General features: G+C 37.0%; 1 non-coding gene and 1 pseudogene across 1 annotated transcript; one reads left to right on the top strand and one right to left on the bottom strand.

Annotated features, from left to right (window-relative positions):
* LOC126014339 (protein SET-like) overlaps positions 1-19,209 on the top strand; it is a 41,975-nt pseudogene that overhangs the window by 3,797 nt on the left and 18,969 nt on the right.
* On the bottom strand, positions 10,679-10,785 carry LOC126015271 (U6 spliceosomal RNA). The gene has a single exon (XR_007498154.1). It is a non-coding gene; the product is annotated as a U6 spliceosomal RNA (small nuclear RNA).

The following is a 19,209-nucleotide window of genomic DNA, read 5'->3' as shown; positions in this document are numbered from 1 at the left end:
AGAAATCAATGAAGTGAAAACCGAAAAACAATCCAAAAGATCAATGAAAGCAGAAGTTGGTTCTTTGAAAAACTACACAAGATTGATAGACCACTGGCAAAAATAACAAAGAAATAGAGAGAGAAACTTCATAACTCGTATTAGGAATGAAAAAGGATAGATCACTACTGATATGGTAGAGATCCAAAGGTTAATCAGAAACTACTTTGAGAAAAATCTATGCCACTAAAAATAAAAATCTGGAAGAAATGGCTAAATTTTTGGACTCTTTCTATACACCAATAGTAATAAGGAAGAAATAGACATTAAGAAAATAACCCCATACACAATAGTGACACGCGAACTCAAATATCTTGGAATCAACTTGACTAAAAATGTGAAGGACCTATACAAAGAAAACTATAAAACTCTGCTCCAAGAAATAAGAGAGGACACGTGAAAATGTAAGCACATACCCTGCTCATGGATTGGCAGGATTAACATAATTAAAATGGCAATACTTCCCAAAGCATTCTCCAGATTTAATGTGATCCCTCAAAGCATAGCCAGTTTTCACGTTATGGAACAGTTCCTTGGTGTTTCCGCCCTAGAATTGGTTTCTGGGAGAGCGAGTTTTCTGAAGCCTCTTTTCAGCCCACTCCCAAGAGGTTCACGCAACAGAATAGTAGACAGACACACACAGGCAGCACTCACAATTTTTCACAGTCGGGCCCCACTCGGCAGGCATAGTTTCGTCATTTTTTATTTTTCTTAAACTCATAGATGAGTGAGCCTATTCTGTGTTTCTCTCCCTCTGACTTATTTCACTCAGCATAATAGATTCCATGTACATCCATGTATAGGAAATTTTCAGGACTTCATTTCTCCTGAATACATAATATTCCATTGTGTATATGTACCACAGTTTCTTTAGCCATTCGTCTGTTGAAGGGCATCTTGGTTGTTTCCAGAGTCTGGCTATTGAAAATAGTGCTTAAACGGTGCTGCAATAAATAGAGCTATGAGAAAAGCATTTTTGTATTGCATTTTTGAGTTCCTAGGATATATCCTTAGGAGCGGTATAGCTGGATCATATGGAAGCTCAATTTCCAGGGTTCCCCCCCCCAGAATCTATATATTGTTTTCTATAAGAGCTGAACTAGACGGAAAATCTAGTAAATTGTAAATTCAGCCCATGGAGGACAGTGCAGGCAAGCCTGATGGCACCAGAATGCAGTGGAAACCCCTAAGTTCCAGGGCATTTATTTCAGCACTAATTCATTCAGGGTGGCGCTCCCTTACTCCCCACTAAGGAATTACCCCAAAGGCAGTCTTTGTCCAACAGTTCCCTTGGCTTGGGGCTAAGATGCTCCAGAATGGATAGAAATTTCTAAATTTTTCTCTCTTGATTTACTTATATTTGGTTTGGGGGCCACACCTGGTGGGGATGAGAGGTCAGTTCTGGCTCTGTGCTCAGAAACACTCTTATCAGTGCTCTGGGTAACAGAGGTGATGCCAGTAATCGGACCCCTTTCAACCACCTGCCAAGCAGCCTTTCAACCCAGGGTGCTATGACTCTGGCCTGGTCTAAGTGCTGTGGTGTTCTTGTTGGTGTATAAAATAATGTGCTAGGATATAATATGATATATATTGTTATAATATTATAACACATTATTATAATTATATCATATCATAGCATATTACATAATAATTATCTCTAAAGAAATAATATAAGTAAATATTTATATTTATTTCTATATTTATATGTATTTATTATGAATATAAAAAATCATATATTATGATAATATGTATAACATAAATAACATATAATAAATATAATAAACTTATATTTATTTCTATATTTATAATACAGATATTAATATTTATAATATAAATGCATCAACTATATAGAAATAAAATATGGATATGATTACATCATACATGTTAAATATACAATAAATATTATGTAATTATTCATACATTCTATGTAATATATTAATATAATGATATTCTAACCTAATGTAATATAAAGTAACATTATAAAATAAAATTATAAAATTATAAAACACTCCATGACATTGTGACTACAGGCATCTTTAAGGAGGAAACAGCACTCTCCAAACAAGTAAAAGCAGAGATAAACTGATGGGAATATATTAAGCACATCACTACTCATCAGGGAGATGCAAATCAAAACAAGTATGAGGTACCATCTCATGCCACAGAGATTGGCGCACATCACAAAGAATGAGAACAAGCAGTGCTGGTGGGGATGTGGAGAGAAAGGAACTCTTATTCACAGTTGGTGGGAATGCTGTCAAGTCCAACCTTTATGGAAAGCAATATGGAGATTCCTCCCAAACCTGGAAATTGAGCTTCCATACGATCCAGCTATACCACTCCTAGGGATATACCCTAGGAGCACAAAAATACAATACAAAAATCCCTTCCTCACACCATATTCATTGCAGCACAATTTATAATAGCCAGACTCTGGACATAACCAAGATGCCCTTCAGCAGATGAATGGCTAAAGAAACTGTGGTACCTATACACAATGGAATATTATGTAGTCATCAGGAGAGATGAAGTCATAAAATTTTTCTATACATGGATGTACATGGAATCTATTATGCTGAGTGAAATAAGCTAGAGGGAGAGAGATAGACACCAAATAGTCTAACTCAGCTATGGGTTTTAAGAAAAATAAAAGACATGTTTGCAATAATTCTCAGAGACAAAGAGAGGGGGGCTGGAAGGTCCAGCTCACGACATGAAGCTCACCACAAAAAGTGGTGAGTGCAATTAGAGAAATAACTACACTGAGAACTATCATAAAAATGTGAATGAATGGAAGGGAAGTGGAAATCCTGTCTAGAATACAGGTGGAGGTGAAGTGGGGAGGAGGGATATTTGGGACATTGGTGGTGGAAATATTACACTGGTGAAGGGGGTGTTCTTTACATGACTGAAATCCAACTATAATCATATTTGTAATCAAGGTGTTTAAATAAATATATTAATGTAATATAATAAAAAAGTAAATTTCTATTTTGAAATTAAAAAGATATATCCTTGAATCAAGGCTCACTAAAAAGCCAAATCTAGTTGGTCACAGACAGCAGCAGTTCACACTAACAAAAAGTGGAAGGGAAGGGGTGGGCAGTGCTCCAAGTCCTATGGGAAATTGAACTGTCAGAGTAAAAGGATTAAATAGGAAGCATAGCAAATCTGAGGTGAGTGAACAGAGGGAGATAGTAGAAAATAATAGTAGAAGTACTAGGCAGGGGAGTGGGTTGGTACAAAGGCTATGTACAACACAAAAGACTTTATGTACAGTACAAATGAACATTAGACTGACATAAAGGTGGCCAACACACACACAGAGACATTGTAGATTAATCAATAGGTTACAGCTGAAGAAATCCTGGGCCTTTCCAGCAGGATAATGGGAGGCTATTTCTCCTGAGATGTTGGGGAAAACTCTTTGAAGAGTGTCACCGAGGGGCAAGATGGATTCTACTTCCTTTATTGGAATTGGCAGAACTATAAAACAAGGGTCAAAAGCTAGTAAATCTCCCAGAGCTTCGCTTTATCAGAGTGGCAACTAACTCAAAATGTGTATGGTTGTTTGTTGTGCAAATGGAGTCATCCTAATGATCCCCCACAATTGAACTAGATGGCAGTAAAAGATTGCATCACCTCTGATTAAAAAATCAGCTCAAATTGCACAGTGGTCGGGCATTTGCTTAGACACAGAAGGATGGTGGTTCAAATCCTGGCACCCCATATGGTCCCTGAGCCTAACAGGAGCTATTTCTAAGCATAGAGCCAGTAGTAACCCCTGAGCGCTGACAGGTGTGACCCAAACCCCGCCCCCCATAAAAGATATCAGCTCAAATTATTTGATATATTTTTGTGTTGCAGGTTAAAGTTTTTTTTAAATAAAGATACTATTTACAGTTGTGTGGGAGGCACAAAAATGTTTTCTTCTTCCTAGGGGGGCATGACAGAAAATAATTGAGAAACACTGCCTTAGGTCAATTAACAGTATCTACTTTTGTCTGAAGAAAAAAAAATAATTTTATTCTGAAAATGAAGTTTCAACATGTCCCACTTTAAGCTGTTTTTCTACCAAGTCTATTCACGCCTTTATTTTTGTGTTCTTGAGGGACCTCTTTGGCTTTCACAGAGGAACATGGATTTCCACTATAGGCAGAGGGGTGGTGGGCACTGACCTGCAATGGCCCCAATTAAAAAGGCAAAACCTTTGAATTAGTGGCCTGGGAAGGTTCTGTTCAAGAGATATAGTACTCCACCACCCCCCACACACACACACTGATTATAGATTCATATAAATGGACAATGCATTTGCAGAAAAGTGGCTTGCTGTACTTCAGGCCCAGTGCATTTCAATCACCTTGTACTTTGTCAGACAGAGGAGGAAGAGAGAATTCCATCTGTTCCCTCCAGGCCATAAAGTATATCTTGCAAGGCCCAATTATGGAGCCTTTGCTGTAAGGAGATGACAGAAAAGTCTTCATCTGTGTCAAACATGCATTTAAATTTCTTGCCATGAATCTCAAGAGTTAACAGTAGGTGCTCTGCTTATGGAAGCTTAGCAGTAAAGGCTATTATGGGATTATTGGAGACATGGGGGTTGATACTTCCAAAGCCTCTGGTCCTAGGGTGATCAGAGCAAACAGGCATGAAAAAAGAGAGAAATAAAAGTTGAAATATGTGTTCCTCTTTCTCAAAAATTTAAATACTTATCACACAAATGACAAGTATCATTCTCCAACATGATCAGAATCTATGTTTCAGGTGAACAGAAAACCTTTAATAGTTAGACTGCTTCTCTTCATTTCTCTCCTCATTTTCTCTGCCATTTTATGATAGATACTAGCTTGTAAGGACATTGGGATGGTGTTATAGTCATGGCTTAGGGCAGAGGATATCCAAGCCACAACTTTCTGTAGTAATAGGTTGTAATAAATTTATTGATCACTGCTCTTTTGGCCTGGGGCAGAAAACAGAATTGCTGAATATATCCCCTGATTTTGTAGGGACTGGGATTGTTTCCTCACCCAATTTCTTGAGGCTGAACAATTAAGTTTTAGACTCGAGGGGGCAGGTCCAGAAAGTATCCTGCAGTCTCTGCGAAAATGTCCCAGTTTGCACAATTAAAAATCTGTCCCAAACTCATGAATCTGGGGCTTGGCCTCTCCTTCAGTTTCTCAAGACATGGGGCTAGAGCAATAGCACAGCAGTAGGGTGTTTTCATTGCATGCAGCTGCCCAGGACAAACCTGGGTTCAATCCCCAGTGTTCCATATGGCCCCCCTAGCAAGGAGCAATTTCTGAGCACAAAGCCAGGAGTAACCCCTGAGCATCAACATGTGTGGCCCAAAAACAAAAAAAAAAAACAAAAACAAATGAACAAAGAGATGAGAAGCACTGTCTTGCCCAATGGAATCCTTTATCACATCTTGATCAAAGTCTGGGTGGTCCTTTGAAGGAATATTATGGAGACCTCTATATCCTCTAGAAGGATACTTTGATCTCTCTTGGTCCCCTCAAGCTGATCGCTGCACAAAATAGGCTGCCAAAGCATTCACATGAGCCTTATGCTCAATCAATCCAACATTTTGACAATTCTGCAGAAATCCCATCACATCCTCTTTTTTTCTAAGAGGGCACAAGATCATCTGGGAGTCCTCATTGGCATTCTCAAAAGCTAACACTTTTTATTAGGTACTGCTGTACTTCCTTGCCACTAATTTGCCATTGGACAGCATCCATAAGTTTGCTCAAGAGTCTGCATAAGGTTCTAAAAGTGGCTTTCAAAAATCTCTGTAATGTTACCCTTAAATTCTGTATTTGCATCAATCTTCTCCCAAGAACACAGTGCAATCTCACAGATCAGTTCCAAAACAGCAGTCCCCCGCTTGTGGGGGTCTGAGTAAGCACCTTCACCTATCAAAAGTTCATAAGACAACTAAGTACCTGAAATCCTCCTTCCAGGATGACCTAAAGTGTGGAACTTGGTTTTAGCATCGTCAGAGAAACATTTTCTGATGCATAGATTGGGAGGTGCTCAGGGAGGTTTTAGCAATAGTATAAAAGTCCTGAAAGGTCTAAAGCTCATCATCATTCTAGTTAGTAAGAAATTCAATACAAAATGCTAAAACCGGCCCATACTTGTAAAAGACTTTCTTAAATTGGTCAAGAGAGGCCATGTTCATGCCCACATAAGATGCAGATTGATTTTCTTCCTGATGGGAAGGAGCAGAGCAGCTGCATCTAAGGCACACACTACCAGTTTGCAGTGGGGGAGGGGTGAGAGACAATGTTACAGAGCCATTTTTGGTCTCTGCATCTAAGGGAGCTGCTGCCAGCTCATTTTTGATATTTCTTTCAACTAGTATATTAATCTTGACAGATGGTGATTTCCCCTGATTTAATGCCAGTGGTGAGTGGCACAAATTTTGGCCTCTGGGCTTCTGGCTCAAGTACATTTCACCACTGGGAAGGCACCTTTATTTTGCTATGCAGAAGATTCTTTGGAAAGTTTGGCCTGTACTTTCCATACCTCACAGTACACAAAAAGTAAAGGCCTGTTAGGAACAACACCAGAATGACTACTATACAATTTATCACTCCTGTGAAGATATGGTATGAGAAGAAAAAAAGATGGTAAGATACATGAAGAGGGGCCAAGGTCCCTCTTTTAAAAATCAAGGCACTATCAGCCTTGTTTCAAAAAGTTACTAGACACCTTATCCAATGTGGGATGATCCACTTGAGTCACCACAAAGTAGTCTCAAGAAGCATCTCACCCAGTGTTGTTGATATTCCTGTTCGGGGCACCAGGTGAAGAGAAATCCGAACACCACAATCCCAGAGGTATTGGAGGACCTGGGTCCAGAAACAACATTGACACACGAAATAATCCACACCAAGTTAGATGAAACAGGTTCAGAAATTTCCACCACAAGCTAGCTCCAAGCAGAATAAGCTGGCATACAAGCAAGTTGTGGAACAAGCCAGGGATAACTCTGTCCCATGGTCTTTAATGGGAACAATAGGGCCATTCCCAAGGGTGGAGAACAGATAGAGACCTATTTAGATGCTCTCTCTGTTCAGGTGGGACAAAAACATGCTAAGAAGAAACCATCCTAATTATGGAGAAAACTGGTTACTCTGACAATAATCCATTCATCTGTTATTGGACACAGGTTGAGTCCATGTTTTAGCTATTGTACTCATTGCAGCAATAAATAATTATGTGCATGTCATTTAAAATGAATATTTTTAAATTCTGAAGGTAGATGTTCAAAATGGAATTGCTCATATGACAGCTCAATTCTTAATTTACTGAAAACTCTCCATAAATTTACTAAAAAGTCTCCTATTTCCCACAGAGGTTGAACCAGACATTTCCATGAGCAGTGTATCAGATTTTCTTTTTTATCACTTCCCCACCAGCACAAATTGTTCCTACTATTTTTAAAATGTATGCTGATCTTTGTGATTACTTTATAGTTACTGGATATCAAACCTTTATCCAATGCATTGCATATAAATAATTTGCCAATCAGTTTTAGTCTGTTTCTTTTGCCCCGAAGAAGTTCTTCAATTTGTTTTTTTGGTTTTTTTTTTGTTTGTTTTTTTTGGTCACACCCAGCGGTGCTCAGAGACTACTCCTGGCTCTGCACTCAGAAATTGCTCCTGGCTGGCTCAGGGGACCATATGGGATATCGGAAATTGAATCACCATCCATCCTGGGTCAGCTGCATGCAAGGCAAACACCCTGCCACTGTGGTATCTTCTCTGGCCCCCATCTATTTATTTTTTATTTTGTTGTCTTTCCTAGTAGTATTTGATTATTAAAAATGAAAGGATGACATTTTTTCTCATGTGCATAGGATAAATATCCTATAATTGAGAAAAATTAATTTAACATTAATTTATCTCTCTCAGAGATATATATGTTAATCATCTCAAAAGTATAAGGATAAATCATTATCCTCAATTATAGAATAAAATAACCTATCTGTTTATATATGAATACTCAAATATCTGTCTGACTTTTGATTTAAAAGCAGTTTGAGGTGATGTAGAAAATAAAAACCTGGATATATGTCTAATCACAACCAATTGAAGAAAGAAAATATTCTTAATTTTGTGGCATTGATTTTTATCCTGGTGTCATCTAGTATTAGTATCATACACAAGGAGTCCCTTTTTCTGTTTTAATTTTTGGGCCATACCCAACAGTACTCTTGGCTTTGTATCTGGATTGCTCCCATAGGGGATCATGTGATGTCTGAGGCTGAACATAAGCTTGCTGTAGAGGAGACATACTCTCAGCTCACACTGAGCTGCATCTCTGGCCCTCATAGTTTTTAAAGGTATAGGTCTGGGACCAGACTGGTAGTAAAGTAATAGGGCATTTGCCTTGCATGCGGCTGACCCAGGACGAATGCAGGTTTGATCCCCAGCATCCCATATGGTCCCCCAAGCCAGGAGCAATCTGAGCACAGAGCCAAGAGTAAGCCCTGAGCACCATTGGGTGTGACCCTGAAAACAGAAAAAAAAAAAAAAGTATAAGTCTTCTGAACATCAAGACATGATGTTCTGGAGGTCCCTAAGTACAGCAGTTGGCTGTGGCACCAATGATTCCCAGCACTTCTGGGACTAGCTGGGTATCCCCAGCACTGTGAAGCCCTAGCTGAATCGCCTCCTCAGGCCCATAAGCTGAACTAAACACTCAGTGGGCCAAGTAGGACTCCAAACCTCCTACAACCATTGGCAAGCCCCCCCCCAAAATATCAGGTATAAATAAGACATCTATAAACTTTAATATATTTCTTATTTTATTTTTCATAAACTAATAAAGTTAACAGTTCTAAGAATAGGTTAAAATAATTTGGTAAGTAAGCATTTTTCTATTTTTAGACTTTGACTAATTTTAAGTAGATATATTAGTGGTCAGTAACTAGATTACTAAATGTAATTTTTGATATATTATTATGGATTTTTGCATATAACCTGAGAAGAATGTTTTTAATTTTGAGGGGTTTAAAATCATTTTATTTTCTCCTATTCACTATGTGAACAGATTTTCTCATTTAACATAGGAACATAAACATTTAACATAAAATATAATTTATACTGAAGCTTGTCTCATCCAAAGAATGTCATATATATCAGTGGGTAGATGATCAAATTAAAATAAAAAGCCGTCCACCATAAAAACAAAGCAGCTACCATAAAATTTTACTTTCTAGACTTAGTGATTATATCTGACTGAATTATCAAGTCAATATGATATTCACATATTAGAAATATGATAAAACATTAAAATTTTCCATATATACATATTTTTATTGTAGAAAATTTGATAACATGGTAAAAAAAGACTTCTAAATCTATCAAAATATTATTTCAGAAAGAAAAAAATGACAATTTTTCATATGTCAAAAAGAGAACTTATATTTAAAAATTGGTTATGATAACTACGAAGTCATTGTGAAATTTATTCTTTCTTGGTTTTATTTTTCTTTTTTTATTGGGTCACACCCGGCAGCGCTCAGTGGTTATTCCTGGCTCTACACTCCAAAATCGCTCCTGGCAGGCTCAGGGGACCATATGGGATGCCAGGATTCAAACCCCTGTCCTTCAGCATGCAAGGCAAACACCCTACCTCCATGTTATCACTTCGTCCCCTCTTGTTTTTTTTTTTTAATAAAAGACTTCTATAAAAGGAAATAGAAAGGAGAAAGAATATAGGAAAATTCCAAGATTATGGGAGGAGACTCCTAAAGAATTCTCACTTTCTTACATTTTAAAAGATATGTAATGGTTTTGTTTAAATGTAAAAAAATGTTATATATCTGCAGCAGAAATGATATCTATTTTTTCTTTTCTTTTTTAAAGCCTACAGTACCCATTATTCCAAGGTGGTTTCTTACCCAAGTACTAATCAGGTCCCATACTGCTTAGCTTCCAAGATTAGAGCAGATTGGGAGCATTCGGGGGATATGTTTGTAGATAGAAATCACATCTTTTTCAAGTGAACTTACGAAAAAAATTTAGATGTCTGCATAAAAAGTACGTAGGATGGTATATATTGATTTAAATTTTTTAGGAATAAGTCAGGCAAAATATTTAATTATATTTGGTTATTGTATGTTTTTTGCTACTATAACCAGGACACAAATGAAAACAAAGCACTCTGATTCTATATAGTTCTAAAGGTCAGTCATCAAACATTGGATTTTGGGTTTAAAGCCAGGTATTGGAAGGACTGTGTTCTTTCATGAGGAATCTATAAGAGAGTAGAGAGTCTTGTCTCTCTGTCCTTTCTAGAATTTAGTTCTCCAAGTTCTTATTATCTCCTTTTCTTCACTTTCATAGCCAGCCACATTGTACTGAGTCCTGTCTCACTAAAAGTACCTATGTGATTACATTGGGCTCCCTTAGACAGTCTTGCTATGTTTAATACTCTTTTGCCATAACATAATCTAACACAATTACGGGATAGGAAAATAAAAGTGAATTCTTTGAAATGAGGATGGGGGGAGCATGATTTTGCCTACCATTACCATTACTCCAATTCATATCTTTTTTTTGTATGTAGGCCCATACTATATTTTTTCTTATATCTCACAAATGAATGAGATTATTCTTTTTTTTTTAATATGGAATGCTTCATGAATTTGCATGTCATCCTTGCACAGGGGGCATGCTAGTCTTCTCTGTATCATTCCAATTTTAGTATATGTGCTGCCGAAGCGAGCATGAGTGAGATATTCTATGTCTATCCCTTTCTCTTATTTCTCTCAGCATAATACTCTCCATATACATTCACATATAATCAAATTTCATGACTTTATTTTTCCTAACAGCTGCATAGTATTTTATTGTGTAGATGTACCTGTAGATGTACCGTCTGTTCTTAGGCACTTTGGTCTGTCTCCAGAGACAAGCTATTGTAAATAGTGTTAAGAGTGAAGAAGCTTTTTTTGCCTAGTGTTTTGGGGTTTCTAAGGTGTATTCCTAGGGGTGGTATTACTGGATCATATGGAAACTCAATTTCTAGTTTTCTGAGGAATATACATATTGTTATCCAAAAAGACTAGTCCACCAGCAGTGAATAAGAATCTCTTTCTGCCCACATCAGCCAGCACTGCTTGTTTTTGTTTATTGTAATGTGATCCAGTCTCTGTGGCATATGATATCTCATTGCCGTTTTGACTTATATGTTTCTGATAATTAGTGATGTGTAGCTATCTTTCTTGTGCCTTTTTGTCTATGTCTTTCTTTTTTGAGGAAATGTCTGTTCATTTCTTCTCCCCATTTTGGGTGAGACTAAATGTTTGCTTTTCTTGTTTAGTTCTATTAGTACCTTATATAACTTACATATTAACCCATTATCTGATGGATAATGGTGAATAATTTCTCCCATTTCATAGGCAGTTTTTGTGTAGTAGTCATTGTTTCCTTTGAAGTGCAGCAGCTTCTCCTTTTAATGTAGCTCTATTTGTTTAATTTTGTTTCCACTTGCTTGGACAGTGGTGTTTTTTCCTTGAATATGCCTTTAACTTTAATGTCATGAAGTTTTCTGCCTACATTTGTCTCTATGTACCTTATAATTTCAGATCGGATAGCAAGATCTTTAACACATTTGGATTTGACCTTTGTGTATGGTGCTAAAGAAAAATCTGAGTTAATTTTTTTTGCACAGAGTGACCAGTTTTCCCAAAAACATTTGTTGAAAAGGCTTTCCTTGCTCCACTTTGTATTTCTTGCCCCTTTATTAAAGATTAATTGATTGTATACCTAGTGCTCAGTCTCAGAATATTCAAGATTATTCCATTGGTCGCAGTGTCTGCATTTGTTCCAAGTGCAGTGTAAAGTTGGAGAAAATAATGCCATCCATCATTTTTCCAAAGATTGATTTAACTATTTAGGAACATTCCTTGCTCAAAATAAATTTCAGAGATGTTTGATTTGCTTCTTTGAAAAAATGCCATGGGTATCCTTAAAGGGATGGCATTAAATCTGTACAAAGCTTTGGGGAGTACTGCCACTTTAATGATGACAATCCTCCAATCCATGAGAAGGGAATATGTCTCCATCTCCTTGTGTCCTCCTCTTCTTTGTATAGGTCTTTAACTTCTTAGTTAAGTTGAATTCAAAGTACTTCATTTTCTGTGGTGTGTGTGTGTGTGAGTGTGTGTGTGTGTCTGTGTGTGAGAGTTTGATTTTATTTTTTTTTTACCAATTCTGTCTACTCAAGAATTCCAACAGAGAACCTCTTTGGTTATGTTGTATTTTATTTTAGTATACTATCCTTATTTAAGCACCATGATTACAAACATGTTTATAGTTGTATTTCAGTTATTAAAATGAGCATTCCTTTTCACCAATGCATCCTTCCCACTACCAATGCCTTCATGTCCCTCCTCCCTTACCCCCTACCTGCATTTGACAGGCATTCTATTTTCTCACTCACTATTATTGTCATAAGAGTTGTGAGTATAGTTATTTCTATACTGCACTCATCACTCTTTGTGGTAAGCTTCATATCATGGACTCATTCTTCCAGCCCTCATCACTATTGTATCTGGGTATTATTACAACAGTGTCTTTTATATTTCTTAAATTCCACAGATGAGTAAAACTATTCTATATCTATCTCTCTCCCTCTGACTTATTTCACCCATCAGATATTTCATATCCATCCATGTAAAAGAAAATTTCATGACTTCATTTTTCCTGATGGCTGCATAGTAATCCATTGTGTACATGTATGCATAGTAATCCATTGTGTACATGTATCAGAGTTTCTATTTTTACTTTTTTATTTAAAAATAGCTTGCAAAACTATAAATTTTCCTCCCAGGACAGCTTTTACTGTGTCCCATCGATTCTGGCAGTTTTTGTCTTCATTATCATTTGTTTCCAAGAAAGTTTTGATTTCCTTTTTGATTTCATCCCGGACCTACTGGTTGTTCAGTAACAGGCTGTTTAATTTCCAATTGTTAAAGTTTTCCTTCTGTGTGGCTTTGTAGTTCACATCTAAATTCAGAGCCTTGTGGTCAGCAAAAGTAGCCTGCAATATTTCTATCCTATTGATTTTATGTAGGTATGTATTATGTGTCAGCATGTAGTCTATCCTGGAGAATGACTCATGTACATTGGATAAGAATGTGTATCCAGGTTTTTTGTGGCAGAATGTCCTATATATGTCTACTAGTCCTTTTTCTTCCATTACTCTTTTTAGGGCTAGTATGTTTTTGTTGGGTTTCAGTCTGGTTGACCTATCAAATGTTGACAGGGCCGTGTTGAGGTCTCCCACAATTATTTTGCAATTATTGATATCTTCTTTGAGATTTGTCAATAGTATTAGATAATTTTCTGGTCTCTTATTGGGTGCATATATGTTTAAAAGTCTGATTTCTTCCTGTTGCACATATCCCTTGATTAGTACAAAGTGTTCATCTTTGTCCCTTACCACTTTTCTGACTAAAAAGTTGGTGTCATCAGATATTAATATGGCCACCCCAGCTTTTTTAAGGATGTTGTTTGCTTTGATGATTTTCATCCAGCCTTTGATTTTGAGTCTATGTATGTTCTGATTATTCAGATGTTTTTCTTGCAGGCAGCAGAAGGTTGGATTCATTTTTTTTTACCCATTTTGCCACTCTGTGTCTTTTAATTGGTGAATTTAGTCCATTGATATTGAGGGAGATGATTGTCATAGGATTTAATGTCATCTTTGTAGATAAGTTTGCTGTGTTTGTTGGTCTTTCTTGTCTTAAAGTAGATCTTTCAGTTTTTCTTTTAAGGCTGGTTTTTCATCTGTGAAGTTTCTGAGCTGTTGTTTATCCATGAAGCTATGTATCCTTCCTTCAAACTTGAACATGAGTCAGGCTGAGTGCAATATTCTCGGTGAGGCATTCATTTTATTCAGTCTCATCACAATATCCCACCATTGTCTCCTGGCCTTGAGAGTTTCTTGTGACATGTCTGCTGTAAGTCTTAAGGATACTCCTTTGAATAATTTCCCTCATTCCTTGAGTACTTTTTCCATTGCCTGATCATTTTTCTTAAGGTTCTTTTTTAATTTCTTCTGTTGTGTTGAGTTTTTCTGCATCTCATCTTCCAGTACTCTGATTCTCTCCTCAGCTGCTGGCGAGGCCATCCATTGAGGTTTTCAGTTGAGCTTCCATGTTTTTCAGATCTGTTATATCAGTTTGGAGTTTTCTGTTTTCTGTCTTTGTGTTCTGTTCAGATCTATCTATGCTTTCTCTGAGTTCTACAAACATCTTCCATATTGCTATTTTTTTGTGGTTTTTTTTTTGTTTGTTTTTTTGGGGGGCCACACCCATTTGACCCTCAGGGATTACTCCTGGCTAAGCACTCAAAAATTGCCCCTGACTTGGGGGGACCATATGAAATATCGGGGGGGGGGATCAAACCACGGTCGGGATCTTTCCTTGGCTAGACCTTGCAAGGCAGACATCTTACCTCCTTGCCAGCCCCCCATATTGCTATTTTAAGTTCCTTATCTGAGAGGTTAATCAGATGGTTGGAATTTTTTATGTCATCTGAGCTATCGTCTTCAGTCTCTGTGCATGTTGTTTGCCTGTGAGGTTTCCCCATTGTCACGCTTATAGTGTGATTTTTTTTGCGTGTTGTGGTGGGGTTCATTGGTTAGAAAGAGTGCATGGCCATGAAGTGGACTGGCTGCGCTCTTCTGTGGCCTCTAGATGACATTTTTTTGGGGGTGTGCTTCCTAGGCCTCTGAAAAGAGCTTCAAGTATTCAGGAAAGACAGAGAAGCAAAGCAAAGAGTTCCCTTCAAGTCTGCAGGGTCATCCAAAGCACAGCAGGAGGGCAGAGCCAGCCAAGAACTCTCTGTAGTAGGCAGGATAGCCCAAAGGAACACTGATGAAATACAGTCTCAGGCAGCTGGAAACACCATGCCCAAGATGGCTTCTGCGCCCTTCTGACTCCCAGCAGAAACCAGCAGGAATCAGTGTGTGTAGGTCCCGACCCACCTCTGAAGCAGGCAGGAACGCTGATGAAATCCAATCTCAGGTGGCTGGAAACACCATGGCCCTGTACCAGAGTTTCTTTAGCCACTCATCTGTTGTCAGGCATCTGGGTTGCTTCTATATTACAGCTACTGTAAATAGAGCTGCAATGAACATAGATGTGCAGAAGGAATATTTGTATTGTGTTTTTGTGTTTCTGGGGTATATCCCTAGGAGTACTTTAACTGGAACTTATGGGAGTTCAATTTCCAGTTTTTTGAGGTATCCCTATATTTTGTCCATAAAGGCTAAACTAGACAGCATTCTCACCAGCAGTGAATAAGAGTTTCTTTCTCTCCACATCTTCGCCTGCACTGATTGCTCTTGATTTTTTGATGTGTGCCAGTCTCTGTGGCATGAGATGGTATCTCATTGTAGTTCTGATTTGTAACTCCCTGACGATTAGTGATGTGGAGCACTTTTTCATGTGCCTTTTGACTTCTTTGAGGAATTGTCTGTTCATTTGATGGGGTTAGATGTTTACTTCTTGTTAAATCCTGTCAGTATCTTATATATCTTAGATATTAGCACTTTATCTGATTGATGGGTATTGGGTAATTAGTTTCTCCATTTAGTAGATGGCCTCTGTATCCTAGTCACTATTTCCTTTGAGGTGCAGAAGTTTCTCAGTTTAATATAGTCCAATTTGTTTATCTCTGCTTCCACTTGTTTGGAGAGTGATGTTTCCTCCTTGAAGATGCCTTTAGTCTTAATGTCATGGAGTGTTTTACTTAGGTATGCTTCTGTATACCTTATGGTTTCAGGTCTGATATCAAGGCCTTTAAGTCGTTTGGATTTGACCTTTGTGATAAAGGTAACTCAGATAAGATAAAGATAGAAGATAAAGATAAACTCAGATAAAGGTCTGAGTTTGCTCTTTTGCATGTGGCTCACCAGTTGTCTCAACACCACTTGTTAAAGAGGCTATCCTTACTCCACTTTGCATTCCTTGCTCCTTTATGAAAGATTAATTGATTGTATGTCTGGGGAACAGTCTCTGAATACTCAGGTCTATGCCATTGATCTGTGCCTGGGGGCAGGGGGCTTGTAACAAGCAGAGAACTTTGCTAAAAGCAGGGAGCCCTGAGATAAGTGTAACTATTTAAGACTTGCATAGAGACAATGAGAGCATGTAATTTTAATCCTGGGAAACTGAGTCTAACTGATCTGAAATTGTCATTATCTGTACATTTTGACCCACTCGCCAATGGGTCCTGTTATCTAGGTATTTCTGCCTGTTCAATGTATCTATGCCATATCTGTATGCATACGTGCAGAATTTGGCCCGCAAAAAGTATTTAAACTAGACCTTGTGCTTTACTAAACACACTGGAATTCTTCTCCCATTTTTGTCTGTCCTTGATATATTTTTTTTCTTGCCTGATTACTATTGCAAGTACATTTAGTACTATATTGAATAGATGTGTCAAGAGAGGGCAACTTTGTCTTGTCCTAGATCTTAGAGGAAAGACCTTTAGTTTTCCTCGTTTAGTATAATATTTGACATAGGCTTGGAGAAAGTGGCCTTGACTAAATTCAAAAAGGTTTCTTCAATTTCCATTTTGTTGAGAGTTTTTATTATGAATGGATGTTGGATCTTGTAAAATGCTTTCTCTGCATTTATTATATTATCATGTGATTTTTCTTTTTCTTCTATTGACATAGTGTGTTATATTGATTAACTTGAGTATGTTAAACCATTCTTGCATCTCTGAAATGAAACCTACTTGGTCACAATGTTTGACCTACTTGATAAGCTATTGGATTTATTATTATTTTTCTGGGAATCTTTGCATTTGTTTATCAGAGATTATCAGTCTGTAGTTCTCTTTCTTTCTCTTTCTCTTTGGTGTCTCTGTTTAATTTTGGTATCAGGAAGATGTTATTCTCATAGTCTATTTGGAATTGTTTCTGTTTCTTCAATTTCCTGGAAGAGCCTAAAAAAGATTGGCAGTAGGTTCTCCTTACATGCTTGAAAAAATTTACTAATGAATATATCTGGGCCTGAGCTTTTGTTTTGGGGAGGCCTTTTGATTTCTTTTTCAATTCTTTCATGATAAGTCTTTCAGGTATTCTATATCCTCTTAGTTAAACTTTGGGAGGCTATAGGAGTCCAAGAATTTATGCTTTTATTCCAGGCTCTTATGTTTGTGGCATAAAGATTCTAAAAGTAATTTCTGCAGCATATGTATTTAAACCACTCTTCCTATCTGATTTGGTTTGTTAAGTTTCTCTTCTCATTTTTTTGTGAATATTGTTTTAGTTTATCAATCTTATTTATTTTTTTCAAAGAACCAACTTTTGCTTTCATTGATTTTTTGTATTGTTTTTTGGGGGGGTGTTATGGTCATTTTTGCTCTAACTTTTACTATTTCCTTCTGCTTGCCTATTTTTCATTCACTTTATTGGTCAATTTTTATATTTTTAAAATTTGCCATTAAGTTATTTATGTAGGATTTTTCCCTTTCTGATAAAGGCTTAAAGGACTATAAATTCTCCTTTTAATACACTTTTGTTGTGCCCCAAAATTTTCATAATTTATATCTTTATTCTTATTTGTTTCCAGGGATTTTTTTATTTCCTTTTTATTTCATCTATGACCCACTGGTTGTTCATTTATGAGCTGTTTAATTTTCAGTTTTTAAATCTATTTCTCCATGCCTGTTTGTAATTCCTTTCTATTTTTTTTTGTGCATCATGATCTGAGAAAATAGTTGAAACAATTTATATGCACATGATTATTTGGCAGTGTGTTTTATGGCCTAGCATGTAGTCTATGTTAGAAAATATCTCATGTGCACTGGAGAAAATGTGTTTTCAGCTGTCTGGGGATGAAAAGTCCTATAAATAACTAATAAGCCACTCTTTCATTTTTTTTCTTCAAAATTAGTCTATCCTTGGTAAATTTAAGCCTGGTTGATCTACCAAGAGGTAACAGGGCAGTGATGAAGTCTCACATTACTATTGTATTGCTATTAATATCTTTCTTCAAGTCTATTAGCAGTTATTTTAAGTATATTGCTGCCCCCTCATTGAGTGTATGTATGTTTAAGAGTGTAATTTCTTCCTGGTGTACACATTCCTTGATTATTAAGAAATGCCCATTTGTCTCTTATAGCCTGTTTAAGTTTAATATCTGTATCATCTGTACTACCTGATCCCTGACTGCTACAAACCATTTCTCAGTCTCCAGAAGACCATGGAGCAGGTTGAAAATGTGCCCTGTATTTTATTCCCCCTCAGATTATAACAAAAGACTTAAAGGGGATATCTATATTTTCTTTATATGTTTCTGTAGATTCCTTTAATACTTTTCCTGCATTTCTTTAATACTTACAACTCATTATTTATCTCCATATGTAGAGGTAATCTCTTTTTTATTTTTAATATGCTTAGTAGGAAATTCTAGTAGAAAAGTCTTGCTTGGTATATGAGTTCATGCCAAAACCATGTCATAGACTGTATAGCTTTGTTATTTTTAACCTCAAATGCATCAATAATATAATATGGCATTGTTCCTTTTTGCATAGACACACTAAAATAGGTAAATAGTATGCATAGAAAGATTTCTTACCTGATAGGGATAAGAACCCATAAATTTTATAGTGCAGAAGTACCTCCCACTTTGAACATTAGTCATGAGGACTTGACTTTGGCCTCAATCAACCAAACATTAACCATCCACCCCAAACCTTGAATCCCAACATTAGAACTGGAACAGCTCTACCTCGACACCTAACAGTGATATGAAATCAGAAGATGCTACATCCTAAAATCTGTGCAAAAATCAAGATCTCTAATTACAGAGCACTGACTAACACAACCATGACTGAATAGAACTTTTTCTGGGACCATAAAGAGAGACTTTACCCTAAACTTTGTCATAGGATTTATGCAAAAACTAACATCTCTAATTACAGAAGACTGACTTTGACAACCACAACGGAACAGCATTTCTCCTGGACCATAAAGAAAGACCTTGGATTTGGACAACGAACATGCCTGGAGGCTGTAGTTGGTCTTATGATAATATGCTTCAGGGGTGGAGACACACTGTATCTCTTTGAACAAAAAATATTTCTTTCTAATTATGCAAAAAAATCTTGCCACACCTGCCCTTCC

Source organism: Suncus etruscus, chromosome 7, assembly GCF_024139225.1.
Source record: "Suncus etruscus isolate mSunEtr1 chromosome 7, mSunEtr1.pri.cur, whole genome shotgun sequence".
Classification (NCBI taxonomy): domain Eukaryota; kingdom Metazoa; phylum Chordata; class Mammalia; order Eulipotyphla; family Soricidae; genus Suncus; species Suncus etruscus.
The sequence above is the reverse complement of the archived record's forward strand: the minus strand, read 5'-3'. Positions and strand labels throughout refer to the sequence as shown.